Source organism: Schistocerca piceifrons, chromosome 2 (genome assembly GCF_021461385.2).
Source record: "Schistocerca piceifrons isolate TAMUIC-IGC-003096 chromosome 2, iqSchPice1.1, whole genome shotgun sequence".
Classification (NCBI taxonomy): domain Eukaryota; kingdom Metazoa; phylum Arthropoda; class Insecta; order Orthoptera; family Acrididae; genus Schistocerca; species Schistocerca piceifrons.
The window spans coordinates 783,922,007-783,937,550 of record NC_060139.1 but is presented as its reverse complement, the minus strand read 5'-3'; the positions used below and the strand labels follow the sequence as shown (position 1 = coordinate 783,937,550).

Below are 15,544 nucleotides of genomic sequence, written 5' to 3'. Positions count from 1 at the left end.
TCCTAACTGTTATACAAACATTACACAAAGCGAGTGCAGCTATTTACTACTAACACAGAAATAGGAGTGCACTCGTCTTTTTCTTATTATTCCACATTTAAAGACGTATTTTCCCTTTAAATATTTACTCTCTTGTGTTTCACACACTACACCCCTCCATGCTTTCCGGTTCATTGTAAGCATTGTTTCACTTTTATTCAGGTATACCGCAAAGCAAAAAATAAAAGATGACTCTATGCCTCTCTTCTTTGGTCCATCCCCGCTTCTTTTATCCTAGGTTTCTACACTGCAGCCATGGAAATAGCATCGTCTAGGTATATTATTTCGCAGTACTTCATCACCTACACTCGAACACTGTTTCCACTTGAGCTTAGGACATTAGGTCACCAGTATAGCTAGCTACCACTTGTTGCAACCACTTGTACTAAAGTCCCGCATCAGGTACACGATACGCAAACATTTCGAAAACTTTCGCTCACTTTTACATGAACAACACTGCACACAATTGGCGTACGCGTATTTCCCTCCCTAAAGCTGGCCGGGTGCGGGGGGGGGGGGGATCTCACGGCGTGGTGACGTGGCGATATGGAGGTCATCAGGCCATCTGTTAAACTAACAATACAGAATCCGTTACGAACCACGCCGGCCTTGCGCTGATGCAGGACGAAGTACAAGAAACAGAAATAAACAAGAAGATCTTGTAGCTTTTAATCACTTTTTTCAGCTTTCAGACGAATCGCCGATCTTACCAAACGTAGCATGTATCATTAACATCTCTACGTTGATAAGTGTTGTAGTTATTTATTCCCCATTGTATGATTATATGATAACGGAACAAACACTGGTAGCAGTTACTTCTGTAAAATATCTGGGAGTATGCGTGCGGAACGATTTAAAGTGGAATGATCATATAAAATTAATTGTTGGTAAGGCGGGTGCCAGGTTGAGATTCATTGGGAGACTCCTTAGAAAATGTAGTCCATCAACAAAGGAGGTGGCTTACAAAACACTCGTTCGACCTATACTTGAGTATTGCTCATCAGTGTGGGATCCGTACCAGATCGGGTTGACGGAGGAGATAGAGAAGATCCAAAGAAGAGCGGCGCGTTTCGTCACAGGGTTATTTAGTAACCGTGATAGCGTTACGGAGATGTTTAGCAAACTCAAGTGGCAGACTCTGCAAGAGAGGCGCTCTGTATCGCGGTGTAGCTTGCTCGCCAGGTTTCGAGAGGGTGTGTTTCTGGATGAGGTATCGAATATATTGCTTCCCCCTACTTATACCTTCCGAGGAGATCACGAATGTAAAATTAGAGAGATTAGAGCGCGCACGGAGGCTTTCAGACAGTCGTTCTTCCCGCGAACCATACGCGACTGGAACAGGAAAGGGAGGTAATGACAGTGGCACGTAAAGTGCCCTCCGCCACACACCGTTGGGTGGCTTGCGGAGTATAAATGTAGAAGTAGATGTAGATGTAATTAATTTGAACTGTTTATTAACCTTTAAGTATTCTTTAAACTGCTGGTTATCTGTAATTGCAACTGGTACCATGTGCGATTTTATTTAGGATGAGTCGTCATGACTTGAATATGATTGCACTGAAGATGGCCACACAGCAGCTGAAATCGATCTGCAATAAACAGATTAAAAATTTACGACCGGTGCTACCCTTCATACTATCTGGGACAGATAACATCGCTCCGAAATTTGTAACATGAGAGGGTGAAGTGGCAACTATACAATTATTTAAAAGTCTGCTGAACCTAAGAGACTGGATGCATACCATTGTATAGCGTCCAGAAAGGTATCAATTCACAGAATACGAAAGACATTAAAGGCAGACATACGCGAGAAGTATGTTACAATCAGACAGCTCAATAATCTGCTCCGATGACATGAATAGTATACAGAACAACTGAGAAGTTAATTGGAGTCCTTATGTTACGATTGATGACGGGGGAAGTAAACTGAAAGATATCATGACATCTTCATAGGACTTCTCGACCTAGAAAAAGCTTTCTACAATGAAAAATAGTGTAAGACACTTGCAATTCTAAAAAAAATATATATTTGAGGAATAGGGAAATAGCAGTAATACTCAGTATCTACAAGAATCAATAGGGAAAAATAAGAACCGAAGACGAAGAGAGAAAAACTCGGATCCATAAGATACTGTTGCAGTCTATATATCGAAGAAGCAATGACGGCAATAGAAAGTTCCATAACTGGAATTAAAATTCAGGGTGAAAGGATATTCATGATAAGATTCACTGATGACACTGCCGTTCGCCGCGAAACTAAGGAAGAACTACAGGACCTGATGAGTGGAATGAACGGTGTAATAAATGTGTAGCAGAAATGAGACTGGCGAGAAATTTAAGTTCAATGCAATGAAAGAAGGAAATTCTGCTACGGTGGAAGTAAAATAAAACATTATGGACGAAAACAGTGGGAATTAAGAGTTACACTGGCACGCAAAGAGCACATTACTTGCTAAAAGGCTTGTTAGTATGACGCTTAGGAATTAGGTGAAGGAAGAAATTTATGTAAATTACATCTAGAGCGCAGGATTGTTAATGATTGGATCTTGGACTATGGGAAAGTTAGAAAATAAGGGAATCGAAGCGTTAAGAAATAATGTGCTCCACAGAGTGGGTGAGGAACGGAACATACGGAAAACACTGACAGGAAGAAACTACAGGATGATAGGAAATGTGTTGAGACATTAGGAAATAACCTCCATGGTAATAGAGGAAGAGAGATCTTGGAATATGTCCAACAAATAATTGAATAAGCTAGGTGTAAGTGATTGCGTGCAGTGAAGGACTTGTCCCAGAAGAGGGAGTTGTGGCTGGTTGCATCAAACCAGCAGAAAAATGATGACAAAAAATTCAAACCAAGAATTCTGCGTTTCGTCATGGAATCGTTTACTATTCGCAAGAGCGTTTCGGATATGCTCATAAAATTTCAGCAGCAGGTGCTACACGAGAATCGTCTTGTATCACAGGAGGAGTGATCGTACGCTCGCAGAAGAGGCGGGCACCGTATTACGTCTTCCCATAAACAGTTCAGGAAATGATCACGGCCAGGAAATAAGTTTGAAGTCTTACGAAGACTTACAGCCAATCTTTCTACACGTGAACCAGTCGAGAGTGGACCAGTGAGGACGGGGGGGGTGGGGGGGCGTCTGGGGTGAGGGGGTGAGGGGGTGAGGGGGAATTACAATGACTGCCACTCATGGTCAGGTGGGTTTCAGATGTGTAGAAAACCGTCTCCTCAAATTCTGCTCTGCGCACAGTTATTTTATGGGGCCCTTGGGCTGCTCTTTATGGCTTCAACGATCCCATTTCTCTCACGTTTATATCCAGGGTGATAAATTTCTACGACGTAGGTTGTCATCTGTTGCAATTCCTTTCTCTACTGCTTGATTACTTACGTTACTTTTATTGACAGGTATGTAGCAGGTAAAGTACTTGTTTTGCAGACAGACGTTCCACACACACTGCATTTTATTTTATTTGTCTTTGTTTCATTCTTATATTATACAGGGTTACCTCTCTGAAACTAGAGCAAGAACGAACGATATTGTTGTAGTTGTTGTAGTCTTCAGTCCAGAGACTGGTTTGATGCAGCTCTCCATGCTACTCTATCCTGTGCAAGTTTCTTCATCTCCCAGTACCTACTGCAGCCTGCATCCGTCTGAATGTGCTTAGTGTATTCATGTCTTGGTCTCCCTCTACGATTTTTACCCTCCACACTGCCCTCCAATACTAAATTGGTGATTCCTTGATGCCTCAGAATATGCCCTACCAAACGATCCCTTCTTCTAGTCAAGCTCTGCCACTAATTTCTCTTCTCTCCAATTCTGTTCAATACCTCCTCATCTTATCTACCATCTTATCTTCAGCATTCTTCTGTAGCACCACATTTCGAAAACTTCTATTCTCTTCTTGTCTAAACTATTTATCGTCCACGTTTCACTTCCATACATGGCTACACTCCATACAGATACTATCAGACACAACTTCCTGACACTTAAATCTATACTGGCTGTTAAAAAATTTCTCTTATTCAGAAACGCTTTCCTTGCCATCGCCAGTCTAGATTTTACATCCTCTCTACTTCGAACATCATCAGTTATTTTGCTCCCCAAATAGCAAAACTCATTTACTACTTTAAGGGTCTCATTTCCTAATCTAATTCCCGCAGCATCACCCGAATTAATTCGACTAGATTCCATTATCCTCGTTTTGCTTTTGTTGATGTTCATCGTATATTCTCCTTTCAAGACACTGTCCATTCCGTTTAGATCCTCTTCCAGGTCCTTTGCTGTCTCTGACAGAATTACAATGTCATCGGCAAACCTAAAAGTTTTTATTTCTTCTCCATGGATTTTAATACCTACTCCGAAATTTTCTTTTGTTTCCTTTATTGCCTGCTCAATATACAGATTGAATAACATCGGGGAGAGATTACAAACCTGTCCCGAAAGGTGTACCATGCTCAAATATTGGGAGGTCATGAAACCCACGAAACATTATGCTTCCCCACACTATGTCCTGGACCAGCAAAACGATCATGTTCGACAACGTTCCTGGGCGTATTCTTCTCGTCATATGTCGAACATGATCCTTTTGGTGGTACAGGTATTATGTTGTGGGGAGACATAATGTTGCTTGGGCGTACGTAACTGCTGAGGATCTAAATGAGTATTTCGCCACATCGACATCTCTACTTGACCAGCGCACAGGTGAGCAAACCGTCGATTCCCTTAAACTATCAGTGGTTGGTACAAACGAAAAAAAAAAAAGATCTGCAGCCAGTAAACCTTAATAGAGTCAGAATTCACTGCGCGAATTAGTTCGGCACCGCAAGGACACGTCAATATTACAATGAAATTGATGTATTTTCTTGTCGACCCACTACTGCCCAAAAAACGAAAATTTTAAGAGTTTCTGACTTTCAGCATCTTCCCATCATAATACCATTACCCAAAAAGGAATATTCAAAACAACGTTCCGACTTCTATTTGCATTTTACCAGCATTGTCCAAGGCCTTAGAATACGTAGTCCACGGACAACTTACTAATTATTTACCATTAAATGTTCAAATGTGTGTGAAATCATATGGGACTTAACTGCTAAGGTCATGAGTCCCTAAGCTTACACACTACTTAACCTAAATTATCCTAAGGACAAGCACACACCCATGCCCGAGGGAGGACTCGAACCTCCGCCGGGACCAGCCGCACAGTCCATGACTGCAGCGACTGAGAGCGCTCGGCTAACCCCGCGCGGCTACCATTAAATAATCCATTAGATGAACAGCAGTCTGATTTCTGGAAAAATCGCAGCATGACGACTGCTCTTATAAAAGTGACTGACGAACTGAAACAAACTATTGACGAACAACAGATGACTATTATGTGCCTTTTGGATTCGATGTTGACATTCTACTTAGAAAACTCACAAGTCAAAACTTTTCTTCAAGTGGAGTACAATGTTTCCACTCTTAGCTTACGCCTCACCAACCGTCTACTGATTAGGACAAAAATGTGTCAATGGAGGGATGCACAAGGATCAGTATTTTGGGCCCATTACTTTTCTGGTTACTTGCTGTAAGTATGGAAATATTTTAATGATGTGTCAACTATTCTCTCCCACTGCAAAATCATTTCTACGCTGACAACCTACAGTCATATCAAAGTGCGAATGCAACAGACCTATACACAGCCATCCAGCCTGTAAATGCCGATTTACTTGCCTTATCAGAGCGGGCCAGAAGATAGGTTTGAAACTTAACCCACCTAAAACACCAGCAATCTTAGTCCCTGACGAAGAGTTATTACCACTCATTTCATATAATCTCTTTCACCCTTAACCCTAAACGGCACACAAATAACCTCTCCCTCTTCTGCGAAGAACTTAGGATAATACAAATGGTTCAAATGACTCTGAGCACTATGGGACTTAACATCTGTGGTCATCAGTCCCCTAGAACTTAGAACTACTTAAACCTAACTAACCTAAGGCCATCACACATATCCATGCCAGAGGCAGGATTCGAACCTGCGACCGTAGCGGTCACGCGGTTCCAGACTGAAGCGCCTTTTAACCGCACGGCCACACCGGCCGGCCTAGGATAATACTGGTCCATCACTTAAACTGGTCTGAACACATAACTGCAGTCTACAAGAAAGTGTCAGCCTCAATTCATTCACTACAGAAAAATAAAAAAGTATTTCCTTTAAAAAGAAGCTCATAGGGTTACTAATCCTCCCCATACTTTATTATGGTGATGCTGTACTCCAAATATTTTCGTACGAGAACTCAAGCTGGCTGGAACTAGGGATGAATGCTTGTGTCCGATACATTTGTGACTTGCGCTATTTCGACCATATCACTCCCGTCTACGAACAGTTATCATAGCTGCGAGCCGATAAGCGCAGAGACTAACATGCTCAAAGCTCGCTCTATCATCTTCCAAATCATTGCACCTCCTCTTACTTACTTTCACCTCTTACACTACTATCTGAAAAGCACAGCAGAAATATTCATTCTCAAACAAGTTAAACAATTACTTAACACTGCCATGCTCTATAAATCATTTTCTTTTCCAGGATCCCGGTTTTGGAGCAATATTTCTCATAATAAAGGCACTCCACCTACAGGCCACGAGTGGCCTACCGGGACCATCCAACCGCCGTGTCATCCTCAGGGATGATGCGGATAGGAGGGGCATGGGGTCAGCACACCGCTCTCCCGGTCGTTATGATAGTATTCCCGACCGAAGCCGCTACTATTCGGTCGAGTAGTTCCTCAACTGGCATCACGAGGCTGAGTGCACCCCGAAAAATGGCAACAGCGCATGGTGGCCTGGATGGTCACCCATCCAAGTGCCGACCACGCCCGACAGCGCTTAACTTCGGTGATCTCACGGGAATCGGTGCAACCACTGCGGCAAGGCCGTTGCCTAATGTTTCTCATTCTAGAGAAATTAAACCCCTTTCAAAGATTGTATCACAAGTCATCTCTTCCATTTAGTAACCTGCAGCTCACTTTCGTCAATTCTCCCCATCCCCTCCCCCCCACCGCCCCTTTCCACCCTCTCCCACAACTTGTCGGCAAAGTTCTTTATGTTCTGTTCAGCCACTCTCACTCTCATTTCGGTCTTCATCTACATCTACATCTACATACATACTCCGCAATCCACCATATGGTGCGTGGCGGAGGGTACCTCGTACCACAACTAGCATCTTCTCTCCCTGCTCCACTCCCAAACAGAACGAGGGAAAAATGACTGCCTATACGCCTCTGTACGAGCCCTAATCTCTCTTATCTTATCTTTGTGGTCTTTCAGCGGAATGTAAGTTGGCGGCAGTAAAATTGTACTGCAGTCAGCCTAAAATGCTGGTTCTCTAAATTTCCTCAGTAGCGATTCACGAAAAGAACGTCTCCTGTCCTCTAGAGACTCCCACCCGAGTTTCTGAAACATTTCTGTAACACTCGCGTGATGATCAAACCTACCAGTAACAAATCTAGCAGCCCGCCTCTGAATTGCTTCTATGTCCTCCCTCAATCCGACCTAATAGGGATTCCAAACGCTCGAGCAGTAAAGAATAGGTCGTATTAGTGTTTTATAAGCGGTCTCCTTTACAGATGAACCACATCTTCCCAAAATTCTACCAACCGAAGACGACTATCCGCCTTCCCCACAACTACCATAACGTGATTGTCCCACTTCATATCGCTCTGCAATGTTACGCCCAAATATTTAATCGACACGACTGTGTCAAGCGCTACACTACTAATGGAATATTCAAACATTACAGGATTCATTTTTCTATTCATCTGCATTAATTAACATTTATCTATATTTAGAGTTAGCTGCCATTCTTTCCACCAATCACAAATCCTATCCATGTCATCTTGTATCCACCTAAAGTCACTCAACGACGACACCTTCCCGTACACCACAGCATCATCAGCAAACAGCTGCACATTACTATCCACCCTATCCAAAAGATCATTTATGTACATAGAAAACAACAGCGGAAAAATGGCTCTGAGCACTATGGGACTCAACATCTGAGGTCATCAGTCCCCTAGAACTTAGAACTACTTAAACCTAACTAACCTAAGGACACCACACACAGCCATGCCCGAGGCAGGATTCGAACCTGCGACCGTAGAGGTCACGCGGTTCCAAACTGAAGCCCCTAGAACCGCACGGCCACACCGGCCGGCCAACAGCGGACCTACCACACTTCCCTGGGGCACTCCAGATGATACCCTCACCTCCGATGAACACTCACCATCGAGGACAACGTACTGGGTTCTATTACTTATGAAGTCTTCGAGCTACTCACATACTTGGGAACCAATCCGATATGCTCGTACCTTAGTAGGAGTCTGCAGTGGGACACCGAGTCAAACGATTTCCGGAAGTCAAGGAATATGGCATCCGTCTGATACCCTTCATCCATGGTTCGCAAGATATCATGTGAAAAAAGGGCGAGTTGCGTTTCGCAGGAGCGATGCTTCCTAAAGCCGTGCTGATGCATGGACAGCAACTTCTCTGTCTCAAGGAAATTCATTATATTCGAACTGAGAATATGTTCGAGAATCCTGCAACAAACCGATGTTAAGGATATTGGTCTGTAATTTTGAGGATCCGTCCTTCTACCCTTCTTATATACAGGTGTCACCTGCGCTTTTTTCCAGTCGCTCGGGACTTTACGTTGGGCAAGAGATTCGCGATAAATGCAAGCTAAGTTAGGACCCACTGCAGTAGAGTACTCTCTGTGAAACCGAATTGGAATCCCAACAGGACCTGGCGATTTATTTATTTTCAACCCATTCAGCTGCTTCACAACCCCAGGGATGTCTATCACTGTGTCCTCCATACGGGAATCTGTACGAGACTCAAACGGCGGTATGTTTGTACGATCCTCCTGCGTGAATGATTTCTCAAATACTTCTCCTTCTCCTTTGTCCTTTCCTCTCCTGGTAATACTAAACACGACTTCAATCGTGCTAAAATAACCTAAATCATTCTAAATTTCTTTACCGTTACTGTTATTATTATTACTATTACTATTATTATTATTAGTGTCAATTATTTTTATTGTTATTATTATTGTGAATTTCTTGTAATATTTTTGGTATGTGTTGTTCCTAGTCAGATGTTAAGAGAACGCCTGAAGGCCGTAATCTGGGCAGGCTAAATAAGCAATAAATAAATGATACTGAACACTAAATTTTTGAATACGGTACACTTACCATTCAGCATTGTTGTGACGTTGCACTCATTCCCCAAGTATGTCCGTTTAGTGGTGCATTCTGCACTGATATTATTTTTGTGGGGGAAAATGTCCCTTTTCTGCTTGGAAGGTGCATTGTTTACATTTTTAGGCAGTATACTCAGTGTTAAAAAGGACAGACACCTAACGGCTCATTTAAAGTGAATATTGAAGTCCAAGGGATGAATCGTTTGCTTGACGACGCAGTGCTGCCAGAAAACAGTCAAAGTCGGCAGTAAGACAGGATACGTTTTGAGTGTTGGCCATTTAATATCCTGATGCGTGTGATTTGACTGAAATCGAAATCAGTGCAGAACTTGCTTCTTCCATCGAAGTTTCACAGTGTTGGCCACAAGCGGCGTTCTGACCATGAAACCGCTTTATTTCATGTTTGATTAATTCGCTGTCATGCCATATTAATTCATCTGCGACATCTGCGCGATAAACCACACTAATTCATGTGTGACGCATAGGCCTTGAAGTTACTTTGAATTATGCTCACTTGCATCTCAAGGAATTACATTCCGATGTGTCGTTCCCGTACTCTGAAATGCAACGCCTAAGACATAAACTGGATGTAATCCCCCCATTAAAGCTCGACCCTAAATATCACCCACAGCTCGTGTCCCCCTTCCCCTCCCAATCACGCCAGAACAGTTTCATTAACTAGAGCGACAGTATCAGCATGCAGGTCTATAAAGTTCAGTCGGTATTTGGACCTGCTTAAGTAATTTAGGCAGCACGAGAGTTGCGAATCGGAGAGCTCTCTTGAAACCAGAAAGCGATACAAGCAGGCGCACAATGAAAGATTAACCATCGGTTCCGCTAAGTGCGAAAGTCAATTCCACAAAGTTTGGAATAGCTGTTCGTAGGAGCTATTCACTGCTCCCCTCAGAGAGGTCACAGTTCGTAGTGATGGACGGTAAATCATCGAGTAGAACAGAAGTGATATCTGGCGTTCCGCAAGGTAGTGTCATAGGCCCTCTGCTGTTCCTGATTTACATAAATGATCTAGGTGATAATCTGAGCAGCCCCTTTAGATTGTTTGCAGATGTCACGGTAATTTACCGTCTAGTAAAATTATTAGACGATCAATTCCAACTACAAAATGATATAGAGAGAATTTCTGTATGGTGCGGGAAGTGGCAATTGGCACTAAACAAAGAAAAGTGCGAAGTCATCCACATGGGTACTAAAAGAAATCGGATAAATTTTGGTTATACGATAAATCGCACAAATCTAAGGGCTGTCAATTAAACTAAATACCTAGGAATTACAATTACGAGCAACTTAAATTCGAAGGACCACATAGATGATATTGTGGGGAAGGCGAAACAAAGACTGCGCGGGGAAGGCGAAACAAAGACTGCGCTTTGTTGGCAGAGCACTTAGAAGATGCGACAAACCCACAAAAGTGTCTACATTACACTTGCCCGTCCTCTGCTGGAATATTGCTGCGTGGTGTGGGATCCTTACCAGGTAGGATTGATGGAGGACATCGAAAAAGTGCAAAGAAGGGCAGCTCGTTTCGTGTTATCGCGCAATAGGGGTGAGAGTGCCACTGACATTATAAGCGAGTTGGGGTTGCAGTCACTGAAACAAAGGCTGTTTTCTATGCGGTGAGATCCATTTGCAAAATTTCAATCACCAACTTTCTCTTCCGAATGCGAAAATACACTCCTGGAAATTGAAATAAGAACACCGTGAATTCATTGTCCCAGGAAGGGGAAACTTTATTGACACATTCCTGGGGTCCGATACATCACATGATCACACTGACTGAACCACAGGCACATAGACACAGGCAACAGAGCATGCACAATGTCGGCACTAGTACAGTGTATATCCACCTTTCGCAGCAATGCAGGCTTCTATTCTCCCATGGAGACGATCGTAGAGATGCTGGATGTAGTCCTGTGGAACGGCTTGCCATGCCATTTCCACCTGGCGCCTCAGTTGGACCAGCGTTCGTGCTGGACGTGCAGACCGCGTGAGACGACGCTTCATCCAGTCCCAAACATGCTCAATGGGGGACAGATCCGGAGATCTTGCTGGCCAGGGTAGTTGACTTACACCTTCTAGAGCACGTTGGGTGGCACGGGATACACGCGGACGTGAAGTCTCCTCCGCCCAGTACTGTTATAGAACAAGAGTTCCGCACCAAAAGGATGACAGGTGGGAGAAGGGGGACCTAAGAAATCCGAAGAAACTAATATTACGATCGGACACCAAAAATGACTATAAACTTGAAACATGTAAAATGCAAAAAAGAGGTGAAGATAAATCACGTACTGTGTTTAACTCCTTACACAAATTCCATAAAAATCGTTCCCCCTTTCGTGTTATTAACTTTATAAGCACTAGCATACTTTTCTGTCTTTCATTGCGATTATCTTTCGCTACAACTGTCGCATGTTTCTACATTCTGTATAAGCCAATGTGTTCGTTTATTATGTAGCTTGTAGCATATCTGTAACCTGAGTTTACAACAAAATTCTATAATAGGACTATTGATTGCATTGGCGTATTCCACCACACTGCCTACGGTCAGCCAAAATTCAGCTCTTGCCCACGCAGCGTGTCCGTCACGATTCAGCCTCACAAGAACGTTACAAATTTACAAAGCTGCTACATGAACAATATTTTCTCATAGAGAAACTAATAGTGTGGACAAACAACATTATTTTGGTGGCCGATTTGAAACTGACAAACCGATCGTTTTCATATCTAAAATGAGGAAAGAAGAAAGAATGTGTCCAATGATGCAAAGTTCTGCATAGCAGCGCGAAATTAAATAAAATAATGTAGTCGGATGCTGCAGAAAGAAATTTCAGCAAATTAGTGGTACCTAACATTGTAACAAGCAGTTTTCCTATAAAGGTGTAGTCTACCACCGTATTCCGTCAGTCCAAATAGGTTTCGAGACTGGATTAATAAAAAAACAGAAACATTAAGATGACTGTTTTAATATTTCTTCTGATTTGCGCTTGAGTAAAACTAACAGAACTTCGTGTAACCATGTGAAACTGTCAGAAAATTCCCTTTTTTGGGATGTTATTCAACTCGAAAGTCACATGCCTTAAACGGCGGTTATGTCGTCAACGCGTTGTCCTTTCATGTGAATTTCTACCCTTTGTCAGTTTGTGGTAGATTCCTATTGATAACACAGTATTGTCACCTATGATGATTTTGTCCAGAAAGAATTACCCACGTGTAGTATTTCAATCAAGTCGCAGTAGGCGTCCACGAGTAGCTATTTTCTTTCGGAAGTCAAGGCGTGTAGGACAAATTTTCTCTTCTTAAAAACATTCTAGAGAATGTCTTCAGCATAGGTCTGTGACACAACAACGCTGACAACCTACAGCAGAACGTCCATTACTTTACGGAGCAAGGTGGAGGAATGAGGCTCACATTCGAGAGGGTGACGGTTTAAACCCGCGTCCAGACAAATGCCGGGATGGTTCCTCTGAAAGGACATGGCCGATTTCCTTCCCCATCCTCAACACAATCAGAGCTTGTGCTCCAATGATCTCGATGTCGATGGGACGTTTTTTTCCACTACTTAACACTCTCTGCTCACAACTAATTGCTTGAATGCGCTGTTAGTTTAAGCTGTCACCTTAGTAATTGCGCCGAGTCTCGTATAAGGCAGGAGTAAAATCAGTCTAGGAACATTCTGGAGGGACAGTATATGCGTCTGAGTTTAAACTCATTGCGAGTGAAATAACATAGTCAAACACGGTAACATACCCAGTTTTCACACACTGGCGTAAGTTAACTGTTCATACATGAAATGTGAAGAAATTGATAAAAACTGATTTAGCATAGCTTTGCCTCAAGCACTTTAATTTTGCGTATATGCTTTCTCTCTCGCTATCGTCGCATCACTCACTATGAATGAACGATAACAAACTGCGATGCACGATATTGAGCCGTTTATATCCAGTAAACATCTTACTTTCAGATACCACTCGTTTCTGCACTCGTGAAACGATTCTTGTTACCTTCCAAACGAATAGAGACTCTACGCATGTCTCCGAGCCGGAGATATAAGTTGTTCGTCGCTGTTTGCAGGACTTCGAAGCATTCTAGGACAAGGAACATCGAAAGCACTCGGATGCTGAGGTAGATGTAGGGCGGAAATGAATCGAGACTTCCAGGGCTTCGACAACGCAACCACACGGAGGTTCCATTTTAACAGCATTATCGCAAGAGAAAAGAAAAGTTTATTGTCGTGACCGGGACTCCTGTCCCAGTATATCGGAGGATGTCTGTTATTGAGACACGAATTAAAATGGAGTTGAAAGGGCATCACGGTCTTCTGCAGCTCCAAGCTGCAGCTCTGTCTCCTCTCCCCCCCCCCCCCCCCCCCTCTACCACTCCGGCTAGTGTCGTCCTCACCGTCTGTTTGTTCTCTCTGCAACCTGGCAACTACCGATAGCTGGTACGCAGAAGTTTCTGTACAGGGACTTAATAGCTTAATGGGGTAGCTTCGCAGGTGCAACACCGAATAGCGGTTACGCAACCAGTGCGGCAGTAGAGGAAGGCGCATTACTCACCTTAACAGCAACTATTAATTATTACGTATTGCGCCCTCCGCGGCAGCAACACAAGAACGAAGCAGGACGCAATACTGTTTAAATTTCTTCAGTGTGAGATGAAACTAAAGATTAATAATGACGCTCTACTACGCTTTTAACTCAACAAGTTATGTGAAGAATAGCATTTTCTCTCGGTATTATGTTATCTTTAGTTATATTCCTTAGCGTTTTCCCTGATTACATACAGAAATGTTACCAGCGGATTTAGTCAAATGTAAAATAATTAAAAGTATTGAGCATCTTATTAATTACGTAGAACCGTAAGTTTAAAAATACGGCATGAGCAGGCAATGAAGGGACTCGCACCTCACAATGTCGCTGGTAGAATTTCCCCCACATTAATACTGCTTTAAGTCATGCGCCCATTCACTGGCAACCTGAGGGAAGTTCACTGGGCAATAGGTAAAGGCATTAAATGGATTAGATTTAAATTATGGTCTCTCCACACAAAATAAATTTTCAGGACGATTTTTAAATGAAATTATTATTTTTTAAATTAAAATTGGCATATATCTGTGACATAACACTGAAGCAGAGTCCTGAAATGGAGTAAGTTCGGGTGCCATAGCACCAAATGAAAGAGGTATGGGCAAAGCAAGGTCGAAAAGTTTCATTCACTGACGGATATACTGGTCGAAGACAAACTGTGTCGATGCTAAGGGATCTATTGCCTTTTAGCAGTACCACAAAAACGGGCAACTTTATGACACTTTGAGAAGTTTTACCGACATAACCTAATAAAAATAATTACTCAGTGAGACATTTAATTTCCACAAGTATGGAATTTTGTAACCTTTATCCTCTGAGAATAGGAAAATCTTCTGCAGCCAAGATCGCTTGGTATATTCAATTTATTTCACGCTGACCGGCTTCGAAAGAATCATGCTGCGTCACCGGATCTTTGGAAATTTCTCATTAACCTCTATACATGCCACCAATACAAAGAGAACCTGTGGCATGTATGCATGTTAATAAGAATTTTCAAAAAATCCGATGATGTGAAAGTTTACCGTCTTACCTCCTTGCCTAGGGACGCCAGATGAAAGTTGATATCGTCAAGCCCTGAATGAAAATTGCGCAACGGATAACTGGGGAGGGGAGCTTGAGAGCGCTACCTAGAGAGCGTGCCCTTTCTGTACGATACTAGGCAAGGGGCTGGAGAGCTCACATGCTGATGTGTGGGTCCCTCCATTCTATAGCTTTTATTTTAAATAAATTCCTTTAACTTGACTTCTTTGTGATTTTTAAGGTATGTTAAAGATTGATGACGGTTGATTATCTATTTATTTTAAACATTATCTCTCGACTTTACAGTGATTGCAGCAATTGTTTCAGTTTACAGGTATTTCAGTTTTACAACTTATAGCTCGGGTATGTTATATACTAATCTGCACGCACATTTCTACGGGTAAGACGGAATTGCGTTGGCCAAAAAAGTCTCCCAATATTTTACATAGGACATTCACTATGTGAGGAGGATAACGGGCAAATTGAGGACCAGATACTTTAACGCAGGGGGTCAAATTTCCGGAATTAAACGAGCACATTCATTTCCTTACACAATCCGAAGCTGGAAATAAAAGAATTGGTACAAATATTCAAATACCTCTCTTCCGTGCTTGAACATTGAGACAGGCGCACTG

At 42.6% G+C, this 15,544-nt stretch overlaps 1 pseudogene; it reads right to left on the bottom strand.

The window, feature by feature from the left end:
- Nucleotides 1-6,854: 6,854 nt before the first annotated feature.
- Nucleotides 6,855-6,972, bottom strand: LOC124778047 (annotated as a pseudogene).
- Between the last annotated feature and the right edge of the window lie 8,572 nt (nucleotides 6,973-15,544).